This window comes from Amphiprion ocellaris, chromosome 9 (genome assembly GCF_022539595.1).
Source record: "Amphiprion ocellaris isolate individual 3 ecotype Okinawa chromosome 9, ASM2253959v1, whole genome shotgun sequence".
In the NCBI taxonomy this organism is placed as follows: Eukaryota; Metazoa; Chordata; class Actinopteri; family Pomacentridae; genus Amphiprion; species Amphiprion ocellaris.
Window position 1 is genome coordinate 21,923,827 of NC_072774.1, and position 17,496 is coordinate 21,941,322.

Here is a 17,496-nt window from a genome sequence, read left to right on the forward strand (position 1 = left end):
CACATAAATTCAGCACATACACACCTACATTGTACATATACATGCACACACATGTTCATACAGAAAAGCAACTGCACACACAGAGACACGTGGGCACACACAAGAAACACAAAAACATAAGTACGAAGATAACTGCCTTGAGCATACACAATAAGAAACTATACACACTCCACGTCTGTACCCATTTACATCTTTTCTATAACCTAACCTCAACCCCCACCTTCAAGCAGACACACAAACACAAAAAAAGAACACAAAGAGAGCTCAGCTGAGCTCCAGCGGTGCTAAACAACCCTCTCCAGGAGTGACAAATCCTTGCTCTGACTGACAACATGACAAGGCAGTGTGAAAGGATGGAGAGATGAAGGGAGGGATGAAGACAGAAGAGAGGAGTGTGACAGACAAGCAGGAAGGCTGAGGGAGGGGTGGTGTTGGTGATGGAACAATGGTGGAAGACGCTGTTGACCTGAGAACGTTTCCAGCGTCTGCTTTACCAGATCGAGCTTTAGACGAGCTGACGGACAGCTGAAACAGTTAGTTCAAGACCTTCAATTAACCCTTATAGCTATAAACAGGGGGTGCTGGTAGTAGTAGGAGGCTGAACTTAGATCCTGACAAGCGCATGTGGGGGTGGAACTAAGCTGTCATTATGTGTTTGTGCATACACTTGTGCGTATATTAAAAGCACAGATCAAGTGGTTTGTCAGTCACTTTGTCGAAATAACATCCCATTACTTTCCCTCCTTATTTTAGATAGCTATTTTTACTTTAGGATCTTTAATGTACGTGTTTTTTGTCCAGTCACCTTTCCAACACTAGCTTGGTTTTAAAGTGTTTGAAGTACATAAAAAAATCTGCAGCATTATGCTTTGAATCCTTTCACATCTCATGAACCAACCACACTTCCCTTTTTTGTTTCCTTTGTCCTCTGTGTAGTTACTGACCTTCGCTTTCTTCTTCTCTAAGTTACTGCGTCTGTCATTCATAGGGTGGACAAAGGTTTCCGTCACCATGCTTGTAATACTAACAGCATGCACTGTACTATGCAGATGGCTGTGCTGCTCTGATTATGATTACCGCAGGTCAAAGTGAACAGAGGCTGGGCTTATGCAAGGCTATCTGTACGTGTGACACAATATAGAATAACAGGCACACAGCGGGAGTAATTTTCCTTCTCATTGTTTACAATAAATCATTCTAGTTTAACACAGTACGTTATAGTTAAGTTCTCAACAAATAATTACTGCACCAAGTTCAAAGTTCCATGCTGTTGTCAAATTTGGGTGTATGAGTGCAATGGTTATGCAACAGCTGACTGTTTTGACCACACTGTGAAAACACAATGGGATGCCGCTGTTGCGCAGCTGTGCATTGTGCCTCGCAGTGCTGCATTTGCTGGCTGTTATCCTACTACTGTATTCTGTTTGCTTCCCACACCAACAGTCTCCTTCTCAATTTACTCTTCCCCAAAGTGTGTGTGTGTGTGTGTGTGTGTGTGGTGTCTGTGTGTTTATTCCAGAGTATGTATGAGCATGCGCTTACCTTGTGAGTGTGATGGAGTATTGATCGAGCCCAGCACAAGTGGCGGGCCCTCAGGTGCAGTCAATCATAACAATGGGGAACCTATCATGGGAGTGCTGCATTTCACAGGAGCCATCTGATTGGCTATTACAAAGAAGCAGATTGCTATGATGATGAATAAGATCCTAACTGAGGCCATGCCTTCATCAATAATGGAATGAAACCGGTACGCTTTCAGTGTTATTGAGAGATATTGACAGCATTAGAAAGAGAAGATTATGGTATATATACTATGTTGAGAGGAAGGGGGGGAGGGAGGAAGGCAATGGAAAGCTGTGATAGAAGTAAGAAGAATGAAGTGGGGGGGGCAGAGGGAATAAAAGAACAAAATTGAATACAGAGAGAAGAGATTGTCTCTGCAGAAAGAGACACAGAACAGGATAGAGATAGAAAGGCAGAAGAGCAGTGGTGAAAAAGTATATTTGCTCAAGGACTGTGCTCTGGTATAAAAGTGAAGTACTTGCACTCTACTTGAGTATTTTAAAAATGAATTTAACTTTATACTTTCACTACATTTCACAGAGAACTATTAAACTTTTTATTCCACTACATTTTGGACATCCAGTAGCTGGTTTTCAGAAATAAAACTAACCAAATAAATAGATGATCAACTTACAAAACAGGATTCATTGTTTTAGAATAAGCTCCCAATAGTAAGAACATACTATAATCCACTATGATAAAATACACAGATGTCACTGTACTGTCCCACTGTCCTATCATTACCTGAACAGGTGAACCTTGTTTATTAGATTGTGTTATACTCATCAGTGCTCCCTGTATTACAAAGAAAATGAAATTCCTTACCAGCAACAAGAAAATAATCATCTCATGATATTCATCTATGAAGCTTTACAGCTAAAGCTTCAAATCTGCCACCTCTCTTTTTTAACTACTGCACTTAATTACAAAGTCCAAGAAATATTTAACTCAAAATATACCATATCTACAAAATATATTATCTTGCATTGAGGTTTTAAAAGGAAAGAACTGCAAACCGCACCAAAGTTCCCTTCTCTTAGGGCAATTTGAGATTATCAAGCTTCACAATCAGACATTTTTGTGACTTTGTTTTCAGTAATTGAACATGTCATTTTATTGTTGGTTGTTTGACTGTGTGTTTTTGTGAATGGATTGTGACTGTTAATGGTTTATGTTCTTTGTCTCAAACAGGTCATTTTTGGATAAATATTGTCTGATGTTACTTTTAATGATTTACTGAGATGTGACATTACATTTGGATGACAGCAATAGTGCCAACAAATTCTGTTCCTGTCATTACTGTAATTATTGCTATTTTCAGAGGGCACCCTGCGCAGCTGTCCTTATTAGCAGTTTTGTGTTTGTTTAGCCACAAGGGAGCCTTTTCCTTGTCAAACAGGAGCAGAGGGACCACAGCAGGGCCAGACTGTTTCCAGTAATAGTTATGGCTATAAATTGATATACCAATGTACAAATAGTAAATGGGTGCAGTGTTAACATTTTCACAAATGTTCACCTTTTCAAAATCGTTTAAACTTGTTACACTGTTAACAAACAGCAGGGAACATTTAATTAATTGCTACATTTAAATACCTGCCTTACACTGCCTTTGTTGATATTGTTTGAAGTACATTTGATGTTAGTTAATTTGCAGAATCCTCCAAAGCTGCAACATGCAGTTCACCCTTGAGCGAATAAAATCCAAGGCAAACATTGTATAAGGAACTGAAAGGTTTTCAGGAAAGTTTGATGATCACCATGAGAATAGCCATTTTAATTACTTAATCACTGCTGATGATTGTAAGAGAAGAAGTTGCTGTAAAGTAGTATACTGCAGTGGCGGGAATTCTGGGAAACAGATGTAATAAGAAACAAACGGAGTGCAAATGGTGAGACACTATTGCCGTGTATAATTTGTGCGGGCTGTGCTTCTGGCTGTTGTATGAGCTCTGTTGCTGCAGTAGTACATGGCTGAGTCCCTGTAGCAGCTGGGTGTCAGTCTGCAGGGAGCTGGAGCCGCAAGAGGACCATGCAGAGCCAGACAAGTTTGAGATGTACAGAATACACCGCGACTAGCTCTCCTCGCTAGCTTTCATTCTGCACCCTGCTGAAAGTCACCTCACACGCTGGCACCACTGAAAATATGCACAAGCTAAAATGCATAAATATCCTGACATATTCCTTGTCACTTCTCTGTTTCCCGCATTCCCTCACCCGCTGCCTTCAAGCCTCGCTACCATCACTAATACTTCTTCCCTACCCAGCATCCTGACCCTCTTCAGCCTCCAAACTCCCTTCTTTACCCCGTCCTCACCTCATCTTCTTTTGCCTTCCATCACATGTGTGCATGCTGTCAGAGGGGGAGTATTGATTGTACTTGGCTGACAGGCACAGTGATGGACAACTTGCTCAGCATATGGATATGTGTGTGTGTGTGTGTGTGTGTGTGTATGTGTGTGTTTGGAGATTTGCCTGTTTGGTGCATGCATTAATCTTCACGTGGGAATGAAAACATGCATATTTGTGTGTGTTTGCTGTTCTGTTTGTGTGCGTATATACAAGAGACTTGGCGTCTTGCTCGTAGTGTCTGCAGAGCCTATTATGAGAAAGAAAACCGTAAAATCAGAGACCTTAATTATCTGGAGAGAGGAAGAGGAAGAAGGGATGGGTGAGTTGTATGGTAGGCAAGGATGCAGTGGGTGGGGGTGGGTGGGTGGATGGTTGGGGGGGGAAAGGAGAAAATCAGAAAACAAGGGAATGCTATCTTGCCTGGCACCCTCAGGCAGATGAAGAGGATGAACGGAGACTAATGCAGAGGAAGCAGGATGAGCGATAGCAGGGGAGCAGTGGAAAAATGGAGGGATGCAGAGGAAGACAAAAAGAATTCAGATGGAGAAAAGCAGCTTGGGAAGGAGGGGTTGAGGAGAAGGAGAGGAGAAGTGTTTCGGTGGGTATGCTGCCCAACCATTTTGTTCCCCCCCCCACTTCTGTCTTATTGTATGGCACAAGAAAATCTGACAGTTGTCACAATGGAAGGATGAATCAATCCGATAATTGAATTTGCAAGTGGAACAGCTTCAGTGGCTCTGGATTTAAGAAGACTGTACCGCCAGTCATTATGGAACACAAGTGTTATTTTGTTCATTCTTCTCATGGTGAACAGTAACTGTAGACTAGAGCAGGCCTGTTGCAGACAACTGGGCTGTCATCTGTGAAGGGCACAGTTGTACCATGTAAGAGCATTTATTAACCTCTACACTGTATAGATGAGCTGGGAGGTTGACTGGTGTGTTTCTGCATGTCGTCTGTGTACCAGTGTGAGTCAGTGGGAGCGGGAAAATACAGAGAACACTTTGCTTACCTCTTTTGTTGGATTAAGAGTGTAGTACTTTGTGTCTGCATCTAATATCAAAGTAGTAGCACATTTTCTTTTTCACACTGACTCAACATTTTTTACTTTGCACCTATTTTCTTTCTCCTAATCTACCGCTCCAATCTTCCCATCTCTGACTTTCTCATCTTTTTTAGCTTTATCCTCCACTCTATAGCACCATGTCTCTGTTTTTCTTCTGCCTTTTACTTTCGCAGTATTTCTCTTTTGTGGATTTTTATCATCTGTCCTTCTTTCTTTTATTCTTCTTCCCAATCTTGTTGTTACATTCTGTCGAGAATTCAGATTATAGGCACACCAAGGTTCAAGATAAAGTATGAGTTTGGGGGAAAAAATGTTTTATTCATATGATGGCTGCAATTCAGTAAATCGGTAGAGTAATAAATACCCTGCGAAGCTTATAATGTAGAATGTTTGCTTCTGTTAAGAGTTCCTCTTATTCTAGATGTAGCAACGTGCAGTTTCAAAAATTTGTGAATCAACACTTCTCACATCAACTCTATCATGACTGAACTTTAACACGGTGATTCTGTAAAACCAAAAATGAATATTTTTCAACATCAAGTGTACTACTGTGTTAAAAAAAAAAAGTCTTTCTACACATATAAAGTGAGGCAACTTAAACCTCTGGTTTAAGGTCAGGAAAAGACAGCTTACAGTTTTTTACAAAGCCGATACTCAGCATTGTACTGACAAAAATCCCTCCTGTTCTTCCAGTCTTCTGTACAAAAATCAACTGAGCTACTGAAAACACATATAATTCATTTAACAGCACACTACGTCCTGCACCATTACCATGCAACTGACAATAGAAAAGAAAAAGACCGTTTCTGAGAGAAATGTAATTTTATCTTTGCTTTCAGCAGATTATTAATTAACATTTTGATTATGATTATGTAGCAAAAAGCCAAAAGAAAAATAATGGCTCAAGCTAGACAAATGTTTATTTTCACCATTTTCTTATGAATGTAAATGGAATGTGGGCTGTTCAGACAAAACAAACAATGGAAATATGTCACTTTGGCTTTTACAAGTGCACTGGATTTCTTTTCAATTTCCTTTTCCAACAAAATGAATAAATAATCAAAACAGGTACCTTAATCACATGACTGTTTAACTGTGAACCGCATTAGGTGTTCATGTGTCCAACCCAGGTGTCCAGCTTTCTGTCCTGCTGCTACCTCCACTCATTTCTTATATGTCTTCACCTTGTCCTTGATCAGGAGGACTGCAGACACTCTGATCTCTCATTTTCACCCTCTCACTTTCTCTCTGCCTCTGTCCTTCTTCCCTCACCTCTCTAACTTGTCTTCCTCAGCCTCTATCTATTTTGTCTCTATTCCTCAGGAACACTCAATACCCCTGTCTCTTTACTGACCTCTCTCTTCTCCCTCCCTATCTTAGCTCTCAGCGGTCTCTTCAATCTCGACAGTGCACTTTCTCTGTTACAGTTCTTCCTCTCTCTCTCTCTCTCTCTCTGTTCATTGAACATGGATAAATTCTTCCCAGTGTTCTCCTTGACAAAGAGGCCCTCAGTCAGCGACACCGCCAGCTTGGGGATCCACCAAGCTCCTGTGACACTGTCACATCCGAGTATGTCACACACAAACACATACACCCAAGCATCCACTAGTAGTACACACACACACTAACCCTCCAAGAAGGCTCAAAGAACAATTGGTGTGTGCTCGCTTATGCGTAAGCGTGTCTTTTTGTTTTCTCTGAGCCCGCATGCTGCTGCAAATCTGTATGTTATTTGTTGGTACATCTCAACAGGGACTTTACGTTTCAACCTTCCTTCCTGCATGCATATGTACCACCCACTGCTCAGAACGGTGTGGCAGGGGGTGGGGGTTTGACGTTCAGTGTGCTGGTTTCCCCAGGAACTGTTTAGTGTTTCTAGCTGTCAATGCAGGCCCAACTTGTTGCAGCTTATATAAGCACAGCAGTTTAATTACAATTAGAAGCTCTCCTTGAACTCACTTGCCCCTTGGCTTGTTGGGAGAGCTAAAATTTGCATTCAGAAAAAAGCCTTGGAAAAATAAGAATGATATTATTACACATGGTGCTGCAAAGAGAACAATGTCGGAGTAAGAATAGTGCACTGTCAGTTTAAATCATTGTTAGCTATTAGGTGGATGCTACAGTGGATATGAAATGTTTTTATTTTCATCATAAATGGACAGTACATGTTTACTCATGGGATTTTATATAATAGTATTGGTTTATAGTGTAGTATTTGACTTAAATATGCCCCATTTTTAGACTGTCTTGTCTCTTGTGTTTTTTACAGTTTTTTGCCATTTTTTAGCTGTCTTTTTCCTAACTGCTTCTTCTGCACAGCCGGCCATCCAAGGAGGAGGGATGTCTTTTTGAATTGCTTCTCCTGAGGTTTCTTTCCATTGTATTTTTTCCGCTTATGTGCTAAAGGATTTTCTTTTTCTTGTGTGTGTGTAGTATTTTATTTTCTTAGAGAGCTTAGCATCAATGTTGTGAGCCTGTAAAGCCTACTGAGATACTTACATACCATATTATTACATAAAAATAAATCTCAGTTAATTTGTCTTGTTTTGAACGGACGCCGTGTCACCAGGATCTTATATCAACACAGGGGTCTTGATGCAGAATATTCAAATTATTTCCATTACAGCAAGAGAAACTGTGTTACATCATGAAAGCATTTCAGAGTTAGAAGTTTTGTTTGTTCGATCAGTCAGACCACAAAACCGTCACAGCGCAGAGATGTTTGTGAATCACTTGAAGCTGTTGAGGAAATATTGCTTTAAAATGACTACATATTTACAGTGAACATGAAATACGATGCGGAAACAGCACGGCTACACGCAGCGAGACAGACAAAGGTAGTGTCTTTGCCTTCGCACTGCCACAGCTCTGTGATGAACCACTGAACTGACTCCACACAGCTCTCCCACTTAAACACCCACATGCTGCACTCATACGCGCGTCTACACACATTTAACAGAGATAAATTCACAAGCACTTAACAGATGAATTCAAACAAACATATCCAACGTATTCGCCTTCATGTACAAACACGCACATGCATACATATACACAGGTTGGAGATTAAATGACTCAGATTTTGATCTCTCTCTCTGTCTCCCTCTCTCTCATATTGTCAGGTTATGCTGCCGTGGCAACAGAGTCGAGGATGAGAGGAGGAGGGAGTGAGAGCGGGGAGGAGGAGTGCGAGGGAGAGGGATAGAGAGAGGAGCTGGTGATGGAACAGGTAAATGAGAGATCGGGGAGTCAGAGCCCACTGGACATGTGAATAAGGGCTTCATCGCTGCTGCACTCTGTGTCTGTATGTGTGCTCTTGCAGTGACGGACAGAAACAGAAAGAATGTGTTCTTTCTACGTGCCCGAGAACAGGCCTGCACACTGCGCTGACTCGAGTGTGTGTACTGTAGGACTGGGACATGTTGTGTGTCCACTCAGATCATTGTGTAATTTTATCTCCCACGACTACATCTAAAATTGGTCACGTGAGATCAGGAAAAGCCATCATATAATCATTGCTGGTAGAGAACAACCGTGAGTGGAATAGAAACACTAATACAGAAGCAGAGTGGAAAAAAAGCATGAAAATGAAGGGGTAAGTGAGTGCTGTGAGAGCGCCCTTGTGATTAAAGTTTACATGCGAGGCTTCTGGTTTGTGTTTTCGTCTGTACTAATTTGCTTTGCAGAAAGCAGAATGCTCAAATTTGGTTTGTTTTCAGCTGCCCCGGGCAAGAGACAAATTCTCTCTGACTGCACTTCCCAGGCTCAGTTCAACATCTGAAAAGGATTCACTTGCATCTGTGCAAAGCAAAGACCAAAATATGTAGGGCAAGGCCCTGTTCTCATTCAGGAGAGGAACGATCATGCTTCTTGTAGAGTTAAAATTGCCAAGTAGAATGTGAGGGTTAAAATCGTATTAAAAAAATAAAATCTTACATCATGCCTTCAGACTATTTCTACCAGTTCTTTCATTTAAGACATTCCACAAAGAAATCTGTGAGAAACCTCTTTCACTGCTCAAGAAAAAGAAAAGTGTGTATGGATTTGTAATGAATGAACAAGGCTTGAATCATCTCTGTGTCGCTTTATGATTGCTGCAGGTATTATGAAAGACTTTCAGAGAGCCAGTAATACGATATAAAAAACAGGAGTTTCCAGTAAATATCTTTCTGAGACATTCAACAAACATTTAGCATGATGTTTGAAAGGATCAGATAAAATAATGACTTTAAAATTAACAACAGCATAAGAACAGCATTTTATTAGCCACTTGTAAGTAGTTCCCAGCCAGTTCAACCTTCTCTCTGAATCATGAAGCCTTCTTCACATTTACTTGTTTATCTGTCACTTTTTTGGCAGGCACTGTGCAATGAATGAAAATATAATCTAATTTACTGAAAACAAATGTAGTTATTATCCTGTCTTATCTTACTTCATGTTTCTTCATCTGACATTGTTTTCTCGTTGTGCTGAAAATTGTGCCTTGGGATAAATGCATAAAAAATGCATTTCTACTTGTGACGCTGCCACTAAAATAGCTGAGAACGTTGCATTAGTGCCAGACGGTGAATATATAAGCCATGAATAATGCCATGCGATTCAAGACGGCGGCAATCTGTGTTGACTCAGCGACAATCTGAAGTCTGTGTCTTAACAGATAATACTGACTTGGCCTTCATGTTACTAAAACAGGAAAGTGTGACACTCACCAAAACTAATTATAAACATGGTATCCAGAAATAAGGGAATATATACTTGAAATAAATACAAATGAGTAACTCTATTTCTAGTTCATAAATGTGTATATATAGTATAGATTCCTGGTGGCTGTACTGGATTACATAATTGATTAAATTATTTATGAGCAATTTCATTTAAAAAAGTATAAACAGCACCATTTGTTTAAAAGATGCCACGGAAAAGAGAGGAGAACACAATGAAGTCCTGGAGGATCTTTTGTGTTGTGTCTCATGTTGGAAAGAACATGAGTATGAATATGACCTTGGTTTATGTTATCCTGGCTCTCCCATGTGGTCCTTCATTCTGCACTCTGTGATACCCAGCATACAAGAAATAGTAGGAAAATAAATTTTACTATTGTGTGTTCCCAGATTGTGGATGAATGCGTTTAGCCATAAACTATACTCTTTAATTAAATGGTTGCAGTTCTGCCCTGCATTTTCACCAACTGGCTGCGGCCTTTTATTTATGGCTAAACACACATTATCATGACTGCCTGTTTCCCGCTGTGATTATATAGTATGACATAAAAGTGTCCATTGTGGCATCGGTTATATGATTTAGCCGGAAACAACTTGTCCAATCCTGATTGATGTTAACCTTGCTAAGCTTTTAAACCAGCTGTGATAATAATCTGAACAAGATAGTTATACAATTACTTTTTTAGATTTGTGATCTAAGCAGGGGCTATTGGTCGGTGTCTATCAAAATTTTATTCCCTAAAAAACTATTTAACCCTTTGCCCGAATATGTTACATGTCTCCTCAAGACACATGTGACTGAGTCTAAAATTGATCACTTCCACTCAAAACAAGGCATCACACTATTAGTCCTGACAGGGATTGACTTGTGAGGGAAGAGGGAAGGGGCAACGAGATTCAGTAAAATACTTAAATATGGAGTGATTCTGCACTGTCAAAGCACTGTTGTGCGTTATTTTTTTCATAAAAACCCTTTTTGTGTATCAATTTGTGCTAAATGCACAACAGAATTCTCAATTGCTCACAACCAGGAAAAATTTTCTAGATGAGAAACAAAAAAAGACTTCACACGAAGCAAAAGTAACAATGTTTTGGGGGAGTCAGTCATTTAGTATGATTGCTGCAATGTTATGAAAAGACTAACGCTTTTTCTACGCTTCACGCTTCAATACTGTCATATGAGAAATGAGCAAAATATACGTGACAATAAGAGAATTTTTGTAACCCTTTGATGCACAACATAGGTCAAAAGTGACCCAAATCCAATGGAAAATGGGTATCTCCTGACCAATGCTGTACATTAAAGGGTTAACCAAAGCATTACAGTATATTTAGTATAATAACACAGTATGTGACAGAAGACTGTGGGAAGGCTGTGGCCTGTCTGTGTGGAGTTTGCATCTTCTTCTTTTGTCTGCATGGTCTGGCTCCTTCCCACAGTCCATGTATAGTAGGGTAATCTGTGATTCTAAATTGGTTGTCTTTTTGTGTTAGCCCTGAGATGAAGTAGTGACCTGTCCAGGCTGTACTCTGCCTCTTGCCCAATGTCAGCTGGGATAGGCTCCAGTCCCCTGTGACCCTCTGCAGAATACTGCGGGTTTAGCAAATGAATAGATTAATGGAAAGCAAAGTGAGAATGTAATACGGTTTTAATAAAAACTATTACCCACCAACAAAAAAAAAATTAAATATATTGTGCTACAGCAAAATGCAACAACCTTCTGTAACCAATTAAAGATAAAAGAGAGTGTTTTGTTTTTTGTGCATAATCTGTAATAATATTCTCCTGGCGTACCTGATGAGTGTTTTCTCACTGTGTGTTTTTTGCTGCCCAGATCACGTTGTACAGAAGTAAGCTCTTGACTTCAATATATATTTCATCTTAATGTGGGTATGATGGGATTCTGTCCAAGGTCAACAGCGGAGCACCCAGGACCAGAGGTCTGAAGCACAGCGACGGCTCCACTGATCAAAAACATCGTATCTGACAAATGATGAATAATTTCTTGTCTTCTGGACCTTGAATCTATTTGTAAGTCAATATTTAATGTCCCTCACCGGAGAAATTGGCTGTTCAACCATCTTCCCAAACCATGTTTAAGCTGAGTGAAATGACTACCTCACAGCCAGCAAATAAAAAAAGAAAATAAAGAGCCATGGCGCTTATTCGTACGAGAAATGCAGGTCACATTCAGGCTGCATGTGCTTGTGTTTATGCATGTGTCTCCATGATCAGAGCGTAACCTTCACAAGGTTAATTAAGTGAATCAGTTTGCCATTCAGTGGTCAAACACTGCTGCACTACATTCAGCTCAGCTTTCTCATGCTAAACTGCTGGTTATCTCTCTGCCTGGTCTATACTAATAGATCGTAGCATATGCCAAAAGCAATGTCTGTTAGAATATTTATGCGACAGCACCATATTTAATGCAGGATTAGAATTTGTTTGCTCCATTGTTCAGTAAATCACTACCAAGCACTGGTGAATAAATGCATAATACATTTAGTTAGCCCATGGTACATTAGCCTTTGAAATTCCACAACTTACTACAGAATTATGTATATCCACATTAATTTTTTATACTGCTTACAACTGGCAACTCAAATTAGCATCACTCATTTATATTACTTGATCTAGGTCAGGTTTAAGTTAATTATGCATAACAAATGTGTGTGTATTCAATTGCTTTCTTATTCAAATTGCTATTTGTAGTGTACTTCCACAGTCGCCATCTGTATTTTCTCACTTTTGGTAACAGATTAAATGACCTGAATTAAAATTATATGATTTGAAAATGAAATAATGTGCACAATAATACATAGTGATACAATGTGATTTAATGTGTGACAATAATGTATTGTACACAATATGCTAGTGGGACATTAATATGTATATGTGTTTTGTTTGTACGAATACATGCATCATACTGGTATGTACAAAATCTCACATAAGTAGGTAGTTAGAATGCAGCAGATGTACTGGAAATCAGTTTATGTATGTACAGTATTTGTAATAGTATCCGGTCTGAACATAAATGTCACAGGCTCTATCTATTAGATCAACACCATGAAACAAAAGCTATTCCACTGTCAAAGAAGCTGCTACATTAAGCTCTGCACTCATCATGGCCATGTCCAAAAACTGCCTGAGAGAAAATAAACTGACTCTGTTTCCATAATAATCCATAAAAGAGTGGACACAAAACACCACAAAACAGTGTTATGGGCGATAGAAAAGAGATAGTTTTAATTGAATCGCTCATATTAGCATTTTAACGGCAGCATATGTCTTACACTGTGCTGCTATCCATGCTGCTATGACGATTTTTAAGGAGCACGGCTCACAATTTGCCAGGAACAAAGAGAACCGTGTTTTTGGAGGCAGCACTTTTGCTATGCTTGATATGCTGCATATCTGAGATAAATGTAAAACAATACAGTATGACAGCAAGGGACATATTTCACTGCAGTTTTTGAATTTACTTGTCTGTTTTATTGTTAATATTTTCACATGGTCAAAAACAAGTTCACAAGGAAAGAATAGGATGTGATTTGAAAGTTGCCCTATATTTGCCTCAGTTGCTTTAAAATGCAACCTGTCAAGTTACACCGCATGCTGCAGCACTTTTCATTTTGCCTGCCTGCCCGGTGGCCATCCACTTGCTCAGGTGAGTTATTGCCAGGACTGCTGGTTAAACACCCCCCATCAAACACATGTGCACAGACAGACACACACACACACACACACACACACACACACACACACACTGAGCAAGTTGTCCATTACTGTGCCTGTCAGCCAAGTACAATCAATACTCCCCCTCCGACAGCATGAACACGTGATGGAAGGCAAAAGAGGATGAGGTGAGGACGGGGCAAAGAAGGGAGTCTGGAGGCTGAAGAGGGAGAAGAGGGGCAGAATGCTGGGTAGGGAAGAAGCATAAGTGATGGTAAGGGAATGAGGGAAAGACAGAGATGACAAGGAAAATGTCCAGAGACCAAGACAAACAACAGAGAGCAGTAATACATAACAAAACATAGAGAACGAGAGTGTGGGAGGAAGAGATGGAGGACAGAGATGAGGAGTGGCAGAGCAGAGGAGAGATGGAGAAGAGAGAAAAAGAGAATGTTTGCATGTGTGTGTGTGTGTGTGTGTGCGCGCACGCATGCATGTTTGTGAGTGTAAGCGAAAGAAAAATGGAAAGAGGTTGTGGGTGGATGAAGAGAATGCTATATATAATGGCAGAGGTTCAGGAATAGATCAAAATGATTGTGTTTTGTGATTACCTAACACTGCAAACACTAGCAGGCACCAGCTGACATCAAAGACCACACACACACAAATACCCAAAATACACACACACTCATTGACACACAGACACACAGGAATACACTCAGCAATCTAACACTGGCACATGTGAGCCAGCAAACCTCATTTTCATGCTAAACTGAACTAACTCTCCACTAAAGGGTTTCTCTCATCTGGTTCAGATAAATAACGCTACTCCCACCATGCTACCAGCTCATCCCATATACATAAAAAGATTCAGAATCACATGTAAACACATGGACATGGCTGTTTTCTCCATCCACGTAGCCATGATACTCTCCTGCCACACATGTAGACATAGAAAATATAGAAATACATTTTTAAAAATGAAATAAAACAAAAGTACTTGAGGGACTCCATCTTTTAGTATGTGTGCTTGTGTGTCTGTGCATGCCTGTAGGTTCATACATGTAATGACAAAAAGATTCAGTCTCCTGTATTCTGCTACAAACTCCAACCTTGAGATGGCCTAATATGGTAACACAACTGGATCAGTAGCTGCTGAAATTAGTTTTTGTAGTATAGTGCGTTGCAAGGTAATTTAGGCGTAAGTGTGAAGGTAACAGTGTAAAACTAAAAGGGAATTAATCAGACATGCTTGACCCTTTTGTCAAATTAGAGTGCAGAGCAGTGTCAACTGGTGGAATATTGAGTGCAGAAGACAGGGAAAATATCACAAAAAAATGAGACTATATATAGCACGACACTACCCTGAGATATATTCAAACTGGTTTAGAGGCAAAAAAAAAAAAAAAGATTGAATACAGTTCATTCCTCCTTCTCTCCCTAAAGTTGGTGTGATTTTAGGAGGAATTGTAGTGCAGTCATTAAAACTGCAATAAAATCATAACTGTGACATACCCCTGGAAATCATTTTAAAATCAAGGGGGAAAAATGAAACCTCAGAACCAGGCAAATATGTAGAATGCTTATATAAACCACTGAACCCTGTTGGAACTTTCTCTTCTAATTGCTTTTCAACACTGAATCATGGAATTGATCGATGTGGTTCTCCCAGGGATGATATCTGGATCAGTGATTGCAGTTAAAAAAGATCAGTAACCATTATTGGAACATGTATAGATTAAACATCATATATAAACAGCATGTCATAGCAGGGAACCCGTTATTAATAACTACTATGATAACTGAATATATACTGTGATGACATCAGAGCATCACATGACACTAGGACGCTCTCCTCTGTTTATTGTGAGGTCGACTGATTGAGATTGAACAGTTTATCTTCTCTTGTTCTGCAGTTTCGTCTGCTGTACTGCTCTGTTTTGTTGATTTTATACTGTTCTATCACTTTTATTGTCCACTTAGGCCTGTGTCCTAGAGCATTTTTTCTTATTGTTTTCCAAATACTGTTTCAAGGTAATCCAAAGATGCCTCCTAATTTCGCCACTACCGTTAAGTCTGAAAGTAGACTGTTTCCTGATTTGTAGTGACGGCTATGTTTCTTTGGTCTGATAAAAAAAACACAATTGAGCTTTTGACCATCCCACTAGGTTTGGAAGACACCAACCACAAGCACACAAGCGCGGCATCACCACCATGAAGCATCGAGCCGATAAGCATCATGACGTGGAAATGCTTATCGGCAACAGGCCGTGGAGAATTGTAAAGGGAAAGTTTAAATCCCGAGGGACGACCTGATGCAGTCTGCAAAAGAGCTGCACCTTGGGAGAAAATCTGTTTTCCAGCAAGACAATAACTTGAAGCCTATAGCCAAAGCAACAAGGTGAATGTTCTGGAGTGGCCGAGTCAGAGTCCAGACCTCAATCCAATAAAAACTGGTGGCCTAAAAGCAATAAAAGGGGAAAACGTCTAAGGGGGGCGAATACTTTTAATAGCCACTGTATGTCTGTGTGTGTGTGTGTGTGTGTGTGTGTGTGTGTGTGTGTGTGGATTCCAAACAGCTTCTTTTAGCCGCAGGATGATGTGCTCCCAGCCAGCTAAGTGCTCAGCTAGCACCTACTCCTGCTTTGACCTACACTGGCAGGGGAAATTAAATAGCTTCTATAGTATCTCTATTGTTTTGTGTGCCTGTTTCCTTGTGTATGCACGTAGCCTATAGTGCATGTCTATGTTCGGGCACGTAGGTGAGTGTGCAGTGTGTGTTTATGTGCTTTAGAAATCTACGCACAGCATAACGTGCCGTGTGTCCTTCCAGTATTAGGCAGTGAGAGGAAAAGCTGAGGGCTCATGGGAAATGCTGCAGCCAGTGCACAGGACAAGCCTCTCTCCTCTCTTCTTTAATGTAAAATTACCAAAAAAAAAAGCCAAAATACAATTTATTGTCTTCTTACCAAGCTATGAAATTCAAGAATATCTGAGTAAAGAGACAGGTGTGGAAGTGCTCCAGTTTCATGTCTGCATAGAGCGGGTGGTGAGCTGCACACAGCCAAGGTGATCCCTGCCAGCCATTTTGCCCTGCATTTAGTATTCATTTTCCAGGCGATCAAACCCATTGCCAGGAGGTGAGAGAGAGTGTGCGTGCGTGTGAGTGTGGGGGGGTGTGTATTAACGTTTCCCACAAATTGAGTGTGTCAGAAATGTGTACGCATTAACAAACACATGGTTACGGGTGTGCAAATGTTGGCTTAACAGCCTCAAGACTGATATAAAGCAAAAGTGTCTGTGGATATGTGAAACAATGTTTGACGTTAAAGAATATACTAAGGTGTGTATTGTGCAGTAGGCCTGATTAGAAGCACAGGGAAAGAGCCAGAATCGGCCAGAGGCCAGCAGACCCGACTCCCTATACACAGCCGCTGAAGTAAGCCTGGATGCCACAGCTTCCTGCCGGCGAGGGATAAGGGAAAACGGGGGAACAAAGTAATAAGGAGGAAAAGAACAAAGGAAGCAATAAAAGGGGTAAAGCGAGGAGAAGGTGGATGAGCGGAAGAAGTAAGTTTGGAGAGAAAAGACAAAACAGTGCAATAACAGGAGGGGTGAGGGTGAGGGAGAAAGAAGAGATATGAAGAGGGGGCAAAAAGAGAAAAGAGGATGAAAAGTGTTCACTTCTGGTGGTAGAAAAGAAGAAGGAAAACAGAAGAAATGGGATGGACAACGAGAGGGGAGGAACTGAGCAGCAGTGCCCTAGCAACATGCGGTGGAGGCAGGCAAGATGGCTGCAGGGGACAGAGCACCCGGCCAAATATGGTCATCAGGACCCCGCTCTGTCCTACTTTCTCTAATGGGCTAAACCAGCGCCTGGATGATGCAGGAAGAACCATATATGGTCAGCAGGCTGCAGCATCAGCTCCCGTCTCTTTGATGTGTCGTGCTGGAATGAGTGATGCAGGATGCGGGCCTAATATACAAACAAAGCCCTACAGCGTGCTTACACATTTGTACACACACGCACAGTCATCTCACTAATTCCCTTTCCTTTATGGCGCGCTAGTTGACATGCTGACCCCATCCAGAAAACAGCGATGAGGGATGCTTCTGAGCTATGT

General features: G+C 40.7%; 1 protein-coding gene across 8 annotated transcripts in view; it reads right to left on the bottom strand.

Moving 5' to 3' along the window:
- grik5 (glutamate receptor, ionotropic, kainate 5) overlaps window positions 1-17,496 on the bottom strand; it is an 85,894-nt gene that overhangs the window by 35,179 nt on the left and 33,219 nt on the right. The gene's annotated exons all lie outside the window — the stretch shown is intronic.